The sequence below is a fragment of the Leptonychotes weddellii genome, chromosome 12, assembly GCF_054177405.1.
Source record: "Leptonychotes weddellii isolate Sample4059 chromosome 12, ASM5417740v2, whole genome shotgun sequence".
Classification (NCBI taxonomy): domain Eukaryota; kingdom Metazoa; phylum Chordata; class Mammalia; order Carnivora; family Phocidae; genus Leptonychotes; species Leptonychotes weddellii.
Genome location: NC_138380.1, coordinates 56414791 through 56425827, shown reverse-complemented (window position 1 = coordinate 56425827; position 11037 = coordinate 56414791). Strand labels below are relative to the sequence as shown.

Below are 11037 nucleotides of genomic sequence, written 5' to 3'. Positions count from 1 at the left end.
TTTTTTAATGAAAAGATTGGATATCTTATAATCAATTTATGTGGCCAATGACCTTAAAGACATCTCACCAAAGAAGATAAACTGATGCCAAATAAGCATCTGTGAAAAGGTGTTCCACATATCATCAGAGAAATGCAAATTAAAACAACAACGAGATACCACTAACATCTCTTAGAACGGTTAAAATTCAAAACACTGACAACACCAAATGCTGGATAGCATGTGGTGTAACAGGAACACTCATACACTGCTGGTGGGAATGCAAAGCAGTATGGCCACTTTGAAAGACAGCTTGGCAGTTTCTTACAAAACAAAACATACTCTTTGCATATGAACCAGCAATCATGCTCCTTGGTATTTACCCATAGGAGCTGGAAACTTATTACCACACAAAAGTCTGCACATGGGTGTTTACAACAGCTTTATTCATAATTGCCAAACGTTGGAGGCAACCAAAATGTCCATCAGCCGGTGAATGGATAAGTAAACATTCAGACAATGGAATATAATTAAGTGCTAAAAAGAAATGACCTATCAAGCTATGAAAAGACATGGAGGACATTTAAATGTACATTACTAAGTGAAATATGCCAATCCAAAAAGGCTAAGGATTGTATGATTCCAACTATGCAACATTCTGAAAAGTCAAATCTATAGAGACTGGAAAAAGATCAATGGTTGCTAGGGGTTGGGGTCGGAGTGGTGAACACGATTTTTAGGGCAGTGAAAATAGTCTGTATGATGCTATAATTATGGACACTTGCTATTATACATTTTTATTATGTATATAAATACATTTGTATAATATATTTGTAGAATGTACAATACCAAGAGTGAACTCTAATGTAAACTATGAACTGTGGGTGATAATGATAGGTGAATGTAGGTTCATTAATTTTAACAAATGTACCACTGTGGGTGGGGGGATGTTCATAATATGGGAAGCTGTGTATTGGTGGGAGAAAGTGGGTCTATGAGAAATTTCTGTACCTTCCTCTCAATTTTGGTGTGTACCTAAAACTCTTCTTAAATAAAATCTCACCGCAATCAATTTATGCTGGAAAAATGCCTCTCCATTTCACTTTTTCAAAGTGTTTCAACAAATACTTGCTGTGGGAGATATGTGAGTTTCATTGATTTTTTGTGTGTGTGTGCTGACATATTTTGATTCCTGTCACATTTTCTTTTATGTGTGTTGTCATGCTTTGATTCCTGTCACATTTTTTAAATTTTATTTTATTATGTTATGTTAATCACCATATATTACATCATTAGTTTTTGATGTAGTGTTCCATGATTCATTGTCCTGTCACATTTTCTTTCATGTATCTTCTGCAGGTATTTTCTTTATGGTTATATAAACATGGGGCTTATATAAAACATCTTATAAGGTATAATACTCTATTTTAACCTGATAACAACTTCAATCATATATAAAAACAATTCTTTTATATATCCCACCCCCACTTTATGTTATTGATGTCACAAATCACATATTATGAATCTATTAACATGATTTTGCCATTATTTTTAATGCTTTTGCCTTTTAAATTCTGTCCAAATGTAAAAGTGCTTTACTTAACACCAATACAGTATTACACTGATCTGTACTTGCTTATATATTTACCCTTACTGGCAAGCTTTATATTTTCACATGCTTTCATGTTTCTTCATGGCATCCTTTCATTTCAACTTGCAGGATTCCCTCTAGTATTTCTTGTAGGACAGACCTAATGGTGATGAACTCCCTCAGTTTGTTTATCTGTTTATTTCTCCTTCATCTTTGAAGGACACTTTTACCAGGTAGAGTGTTCTTGGTTGGCAGGTTTTCCACCTTTGAGCACTTTGAATATTCATCCCATTCCCTTCTATCCTGAAGGTTTCCCTTAAGAAACATACTGATAATCTAATGGGGGCTCCCTTGTGCATGACAAGTTGCTTTTCTCTTTCTGATTCAAGATTGTCTCTTTGTGTTTCACTTTGACAGTTTAATTACAATGTGTCTTTTGGTGTGGGCCTCTTTGAATTAATCCTAGCTGGAATTCTTTGAGCTTCCTGAACTTAGGTGCCCATTTCCTTCCTTAGACTTGAAAATTTTTCAGCCATTATTTCTTCAAATATTCTCCCCCATCTCCCTTCTCTTCTTTCTCAAATTCTCATAAGCATATATTGGCTGCTTAATGGTGTTTTTTGAGTTCCTTAAGCTTTCTTCACTTTTCTATATTCTTTTTTTTTCCAACTCAATAATTCCAAATTACCTGTCATTGAGTTCACTGTTTTCTTCTGTTTAATCAAATTCAACATTAAATTCCTCTAGTGAATTTTCCAATTCAGTTATTGAATTTGTTTGATTCTTCTCTATACTTTCTGTCTCTTTGTTGATATCCTCATTTTATGTATTTTCTTGATTTTGTTTGTTTATCTGTGTTCTTTTGTAGATCATTGACTTCCCTTAAGACAATTATTTTGAATTCTTTGTCAGGTAATTCATAGATCTCCGTTTCTTTAGGTTTATTTTGTTCCTTTGATTAGACAATGTTTTTCTGTTTCTTTGTGTCCCTGTGATTTTTTTTTCCTGAGCTTTTGCATTTGAAAAAACAGCACTTCTGTCAGTCCTTTTGGCTGGCTTTGGACAGGGGAAGACTTTCACCAATTAACCCAGCTATTGATTCCGGGGGCCTCTGAAACCTTTTGTGGGGTGGGGATATAACTTCTCTGGTCTTATGAATTTCCCAATTAGAGATTTGTTAGTTTCTTTTTCAGGAGCTCATAATCTCTTGCTCCCTCTAGTGACTGTACAATACTGCAAGTTCAAAGGTGCTACAGTAGTAAGTTGTTTAGCCCCCTTTTGTTCTCAGCAACCCTAAGGCATCCAAGTATCCTGATTCCCTGTCAGGGCTCCAAGCAAGGACAGAGAGAAACCAGTTTCTCAGGCAGCCCTCTGTAAATCCGGATGAAAGCTCCTCCTTCCTCTCTCCCTCCCAAGAAGCCATGAGTTGGGGGCAGTTTCCCAATAGCACAAGTCACATTGACCTCTGTGCCACCTCAAGTCCTCCAGTGCAAGATTAAACTACTCCCATTTTCCCTTACTTTTAGTGGCCCCCACACAAATTATGCTGGTTCCAACTAGGCCATTGCTTCAAGTCAGATGAAAAAGAAACAAGTCTCCCAGGCAGCCCTCTAAAAATCTTGCACATCGGACACACGTTCCACTTTTCTATTTCCCCCCCCCCGCCCAGGGAGAAGGCATGAGCCAGAGTTCTTTCCAATGACATTGAGCTGCGCTGGCTTGGGGGTGGGGCAATTGAGAGTACAGTTAAATAATTCTTCCCATTCATTTCAAGGTAGTTGTTCTCAACTTTTCACCTGCCTGGGTTACTACAACTTAAGTGGTTCCTGGAGTTCCCATAAAGATATTTTGGTCCATATATTGCTAAGTCCATGTCTCTGTAGGAGAACAAGGGCTGGGTCTTCTTATTCTGCCATCTTGCTCTTATTCTCATTGATTTCTGCTCTGGTCTTGATTATTTCTTTTACCACTTACTTTGGTTTTATTTTGCTCCTTTTTTCTTATGGTGGATACTGAAGTTATTGTTTGAAATCTGTCTTCTTTCCTTATATAGGCTTGGGAAAATTGGACAGCCACATGCAGAAGAATGAAACTGGACCACTTTCTTATACCATACACAAAAACAAATCCAAAATGGATGAAAGACTATAATGTGAGACAGGAAACTATCAAAATCCTAGAGAACACAGGCAGCAACCTCTTTGACCTCAGCCATAGCAACTTCTTACTAGACACGTCACCACAGGCAAGGAAAACGAAAGTAAAAACGAACTACTGGGACTTCATCAAGATAAAAAAAACTCTGCACAGCAAAGGAAACAATCAACAAAACTAAAAGGCATTCTATGGAATGGGAGAAGATATCTGCAAATGACATATCGGATAAAGGGTTATTATCCAAAATCTATAAAGAACTTATCAAACTCAACACCTAAAAAACAAATAACCCAGTTAAGAAATGGGCAGAAGACATGAATAGACACTTTTCCAAAGAAGATATCTAGATGGGTAACAGACACATGAAAGATGCTCAACATCACTCATCATCAGGGAAATACAAACCAAACCACAATGAGATACCATCTCACACCTGTCAGGATGGCTAAAATTAACAATATAAAAAAACAACCAGTGTTGGCGAGGATGAAGAGAAAGGAGAACCCTTTTGCACTGCTGGTGGGAAAGCAAACTGGTGCAGTCACTCTGGAAAACGGTATGGAGGTCCCTCAAAAATGTTAAAAATAGAACTACCCTCTGATCCAGCAATTGCACTACTAGGTATTTACCCAAAGGATAAAAACATAGTGGATTTGAAGGGGCACATGCACCCCAGTGCTTATAGCAGCATTATCAACAATAGCCAAACTATGGAGAAAGCCCAAATGTCCACTGACTGATAAATGGATAAAGAAGATATGGTATATATATATATAATGGAATATTACTCAGCCATCTAAAAGAATGAAACCTTGCCATTTGCAATGACATGGATGGAGCTGGAGTGTATTACGCTAAGTGAAATAAGTCAGTCAGAGAAAGACAAATACCATATGATTTCACTCATACATGGAATTAAAGAAAGAAACCAGATGAACAACATATGGGAAAGGGGAAAAGAAAAAAAGGAGAGAGGGACACAAGCCATAAGAGACTCCTTATGATACAGAACAAACTGAGGTTTGATGGAGGGATGTGGGTAGAGGATGGGCTAGATGGGTGATGGGTATTAAAGAGGGCACTTGTTATGATGAGCACTGGGTATTGTATGTAAGTAATGAATCACTGAATTCTACTCCAGAAAACAATATTGCACTGTATGTTAACTACCTAAAGTTTAAATTAAAAAAAAATCTTAATTCAATAAACAGTGATGAGATATACCACTGAATAACTTCAGACAATCTTTGTGTCCTAAGATTTTAATGTACACAATATTTTTCAGAGCTTTTGGCTTGCTTGTGTGTGTGTGTGTGTTATATAATTCTGATTATTTAAAGTGCATATGAAAATTTTGTAGAAGCACATTGGGGCAACTGCCTGAATTCACAATAATTTCCCCATCTGTATTAACCCTCTTTTTTTGATTACCTGGGAATGGGCAAGAAATGCAAGCAGGGCCAATCATAATGCAACCACTTTCTGTCATGTCAGGCCATGGATATTAATTCAGGTCATGTTAGCAAGAATCTCTTCCCAAGATTTGGAAAAGGAGAGTTCTTGCTTTTCTTTCTTGCAAATCTATAAGGGTGTGAGAAAAGTGTTATCATATACCATGGCTTTGGTTTTGTGAAGAAAGCAATGTGTGAGAAATGAAATGATACCAGCAGGTAAACCGAGATAATCCTGGTGCTCATCACAGCTTCCAACTGGCAGTCACCTTAGCAATTCTGTTTTATTAGCCAATGAATCCTCTCTCATGCTTTAGAGAGTTTGAGTCTATCACTTGCAGTCAAAAACTGTCCTTAAATATTGATTCGAAAATATTGAAATATATTTTTAGAAGAAAAACTAACTGGAGTTTTAAGAATTCTTTTAATTTCATTTTAATGATGGATAATAAGAAAATAAAATATATTACTGCAGTTATCAGCTTATCTACCTATGAGACTCTAAGTTGGATTGTCAGTTAATAATAAGGTCACCTACAACAATTCTAATATAAAATTTTATCATAATTTTTATTTCTTTTTTTCTTTTGGCAATATTTAGATAATGAAAATGATTCTCATTTTCTTCCATTATTTTCCATATTTATGTACTAAAAAGAAAAATGTTTACATGGGTTCAATATTCAACCAAAGTTGTTTGACTCAACATGAGTGTTAATTAGGTAATAAAATTTTAGGAAGTAATAGAAATCATCATGGCCCACAAACAGAAGGACTTTTCTTAGATAAAATAGAGAGATGATGCAAAAGGAAATAGAAAAGTGGAATACAACAGCATAACTGAGGGCTGAAATCAAACATAAAATCTAAAGATACCCTGGGAAATATGGTTAATCCTGGAATTAATACTATATCAGAAACTCAAAACATCTTCATCAAGTAAAAATATTTTTTTCAGTTTTCATTTTTTCTTCTCTAAGGTAACCAGTATTTAATACAATAGATAGTGACTATCTCTTCCACATTTTTATTATTTTCTTTCATAATATAGTCATCCTCCTGTGACTAAATGGAAAGCAAATCAACCTATAGATATCGATTGATTTTAAGGCACTGTGCAAGGTTCTGCAAGCAGCATTGTAAAGACCAGTGATTTTAACATTCTCTAATGTTTGCTTTAAAGTGTTTATACTACGACTAGTATGACTTAAACATTTCATATCCTCTAATTGGCAGGATATTGTTAAAAGAAATTGTAACAGATTGGGAAGAAGGAAATATGGAGAGCTGAAGGGAAAAAAGAAGACTCATACTCTCAATATAGCCCACATTTCCACTTCCAAATAGTTCCCATATATGAAACCCCTTAAATTATATTGTAACCCTTCCCTCTGGAGTCTTGACCTGCAGTTTGAGAAATACTGGCATTGATATATGAAATACACAGATAATGCAAAAAACTCATTTTACCACATAGTTTCCCCTTCTGCCCCCATCAATCATATTACAAACTCTGTCAATAGGAAGCAAATTGCCTCCCTTCCCATGGTCACTTTATAGAGGAAGTGTTAATGACCAACATAAATGCCAAGAGTCAATAGGAATAACCGTATGGAAACAATACTCTAGTTAATTAGCTTCTAAATAGTAATATTAAACTATATGTGTTGAAAGGAAAAAATGGAAAAGCCTTCTGGATCTTGTTTTGTTATGTTTAAAGAAGACAATATCATTCTCCAATATCAGTGTTTCTCTCTTACCTTACCTTCTCTTTGTTTTCCCACTCTGCAGTTCTTCATCCAGTCTTTTCATCCAACCTTCTCCCTTTACCTCATCTACTACCCTGACAAAGCTCAGCATGGTAAGGGATGCAAATAAACTGGGAAGAAAATATTGTAGGTATATAAAACTATATATTAAATTCTAAATTACTTTATCTGTCACTTGGCTAATGAATATTTATTGTATGCCTGATACCTACCAGACAATATCATGCATTCAGATGTAGACATCCTTATCAAAATAGTTCCTTTCCTTATGGAGTTTACTCTCAACATTTACAGTGAAGGAAAACTGCACCAGTATTTACTAGCTATTAAGAAACTGTTATGTGCAAAATGTTGAGAGTAGATTTTCATAGTGCTAGGGAAATGTATAATTTGGGGATCCAGCTTATTTACATGCATTAGGAAATGTTTACTGGCATAGCAATATTCCTACTGGGATTTGAAGGAGGACTACCATTCAGATAAGTTAAAGAGAAGGGGCAGATTCCAAGAAAATGGAACAGTATGCACAGAAGCAGTTAAACAGGAGAAAGCATCGTCTGCTCAAACAGAAAGCCAGAGTGGCTGGCATGAACTGAGCAAATAGTAGATTTGTGCATATGGAGACTAGAAAGGCAACTAAAGGTCAGGTTGTTGGAATTTGGGGGCCATTATTTGAAGGCCCATTCGAAGCTGTTGAAAGATTTTCAGAGAGAAATGAGATATTCAAATCTGTATTTTAAAAAGGGTATATACTGGAGAATGGAGAAGAGGAGGCAGAGTAAGTTTGGCTATGATGACTGCCGCCTAGTTGAGGACACTGACAATCAATGCAGGTAGAACTGAATGGATTCCAGAGTTATTTTGGTGGTGGAATTAAATTGGGCAGAAGGAGGAAAGAAGAGTCTAGAATTATGCTTATTTTTTGGATTAAATATATAATGGATAGTAGAGAGTTTTATTGAACTTGAGAAAACTAGAAAGCAAATTTCTTAGATGGGAATATATACATATATATAACCACAAAGCTGACCTAAACTAAACAGGTAAGTGAATATTAAGTATTTAATTATCAAGAATTTTAATTGCCCTTCTTAGAGATTATAAGAATTATAAGAATTCTGGGTAGATGATTCAGATGGCCCATTTCTTACTAAAACTCTTCCAATTTTGCATAAACATCTAAGGCATCTAAAATAAAACAGAATTATTTTCAAATCTGGATGTGCTCAGTAATTATTTTCTCATGAAGAAAAAAAAATGCCATGTTTAAAGGAAAGGCTGAACAAGTATAGCTTACATCTTGCTGAATTCATAATTATAAGAGGAATTTCTAGTTGTGGAAATAATATCATCAGGAAACAATAAGAGCGTTAAGCCATTTTTTCTCATCCATCCCTTTTGCCACTGACTCTGCCACTGTAATTTTCAGTTTTGGCTTATAATTCTGTGTTCTCTACACAATAGGCTCTGACATTATGTCTCTCCCAGACACATAAACCCAAAAACTGCCATCTGCTCACCCAAAATGGTTTTGAATATCCTTTCTCTAAAATAAAGCCCAGGTTTATTACCTCAAAAGATTTTTTCCATACTACAACCATCGATTTGGATTCAGTAATCCAAAAACCAATCATTCATTCAAGTTTAGTATAATATTTTGAGAAAAGCAGTCTGCTAAGTGCTGAGCTGAATCATACAAACATTAACTTACTGTACTTCACAATGGTTGAAATCTTGCTGGATTGGTAGCAGAGTGCTTGTACAATTTTGGAAAGACTAAACAAGTGTAAAATTATTAGCACCAAGTTTTAAATTAACTTACCAATAAGTTACTATTAAACAGTTCTAATATAGGCCTATAAGAATCTTACTGGCTTGCACAGTTGTCTCTTCCATCAATAAAGGGGCAAACAATATGATAAAATCTAAGAGATCTTAGCATTTTAATTTAGTAGTAACATTGAAAGCTTACATTAACTAATTAAATACAGAGCCTAATCTCAACATTTTAATGCATTCAAATACTTACAAGTTAATCAATTAATCTATCACTTACACTTGGAATATCTCTTCACCACCATCACTTTCACTCCCTGCCAACCTTGAGGGATCATTAGAGATAAGATGCATGTTAAGATTAGTAACTGTAGCGGCGCCTGGGTGGCTCAGTCGTTAAGCGTCTGCCTTTGGCTCAGGTCATTATCCCAGGGTCCTGGGATCGAGCCCCACATCGAGCCCCACATCGAGCCCCTCATCAGGCTCCCTGCTCAGCAGGAAGTCTGCTCCTCCCTCTCCCACTCCCCCCTGCTTGTGTTCCTGCTCTCACTGTCTCTCTCTGTCAAATAAATAAATAAAATCTTAAAAAAAAAAAGATTGGTAACTGTAAAAAAGAGATATGTTATTAACAATTCTCCTACATGAGGACACCATTTTGTCCTGCCTAACTTTTGAAAGTTGTTTTCCAGTGATTATACAATTCTATTCAGATTTTGGGAGCTATACACTAAATCTTATATACTATATATTACAAATATATAAATATAAAATATTTGTCAACTTTTTAAAGGTGAATAAAAATGGGATAAAATCTTAGGATGCATTCATGGATCACATATACCTTATTGTTTCTTTGATATATTTCCTGGCCTGGTGTTAGCAATTAATTCGAATCATGTAAAAAAATTTTTTTAAAGATTTTATTTATTTATTTGACAGAGAGACACAGCGAGAGAGGGAACACAAGCAGGGGGAGTGGGAGAGGGAGAAGCAGGCTTCCCGCAGAGCAGGGAGCCCTATGCGGGGCTCGATCCCAGGACCCTGGGATCATGACCTGAGCCAAAGGCAAACACTTAACAACTGAGCCACCCAGGCACCCCGAATTATGTAAAATTTATAATGCTAACATGGTCTTCTGGTTTCAGATGGCAAACTTGGCACAAATATTCACCTCTTCTTACTCCTAAGTTCAGAAAATCTTGCAGGTTTTACAAAAGCACAGAATATCAGAAAAAATAAAAGTAGAATTTTCAGGAAAAATTTTTAAAAGTTATCCAGGAAAGTCATAGTCCAAGTATGATGTGATGTGTTGAAATCAGAGTAAGAAGTCAGCAGGTATGAGGAAGAAGAATGCAACAGATACCATGAAATAGAATGATTAAATAAGATGCTGAAAATAAAAGATATGGTGAGGAAGGTATCATTCAAAAAGAAAAAATAAAAGATAATAAGCAATTCCAAGGAAAATAAAGCTATATAAGAAAAGCATGAAAAAAATGTAGAAATTTAAAACATGATATGATTTTGAGAAGTCAACATATAGTGTATATTACTTTTTTCTACATTTCACTGGCTATAACTCAGTTGTGGCAAGCTGCAGCTAGAAATTTGGTTAGTTGTACTAAAAATAGTTTGATGAGCACCTAAGTCATACCTTACACAGTTACTGTGAAATGGTTAACAGTTTAAACTCTTATTTTTCATTCCATGATTCTCAGATTTGATTTTTTGATTCCTCACTTTGCAAGATGATAATGTTATCATTTTCCCACCTCTCATTACTCTATCATCCAGTTTCTGCCACCAGTACATTATATTTTAATTGCAAAGTTGGTAATATTTACCTTATATTCAATAATAACAATTAAGCTTGCTGTCTTTTGAATATTAGTTATCATAAAAGCTTATAGTCCATAACAGCATTTATCTCATTATAACTATATAAATACTGTTCATTACAGAGACACACTGTGTTCTCTTGTATTTTTTTCAGTCTTATTTGCACCTCACAGGGGAGAATATTTATGGATTTTTCTTATCTAACCCTTTAACCAGTCTGAACAACAAAGAGAATATACACACCAATAAATAGATACATGATGATGATGATAGATGATAGATAGATAGGTAGATAGATAGATAGATAGATAGATAGATAGATAGATAGACAAACTATCAGGGATTTCTGGGACTATAACAAAAGATTTAACATTCTTGCTATCAGAGTCTCAGGGGAAGAGAAAAAAATTGAAGCTGGAAAAGTACTAAAAGAAATCATGGCTAAATACTTCCTGAATCTGGCAAGGAGCATAAA

General features: G+C 35.3%; 1 long non-coding RNA gene and 1 pseudogene across 1 annotated transcript in view; one reads left to right on the top strand and one right to left on the bottom strand.

Moving 5' to 3' along the window:
* LOC145716552 (uncharacterized) overlaps positions 1–11037 on the bottom strand; it is a 262595-nt gene that overhangs the window by 193259 nt on the left and 58299 nt on the right. The gene's annotated exons all lie outside the window — the stretch shown is intronic.
* The window catches only part of LOC102742056 (tubulin beta chain pseudogene), a 51092-nt pseudogene that overhangs the window by 38851 nt on the left and 1204 nt on the right, over positions 1–11037 (top strand).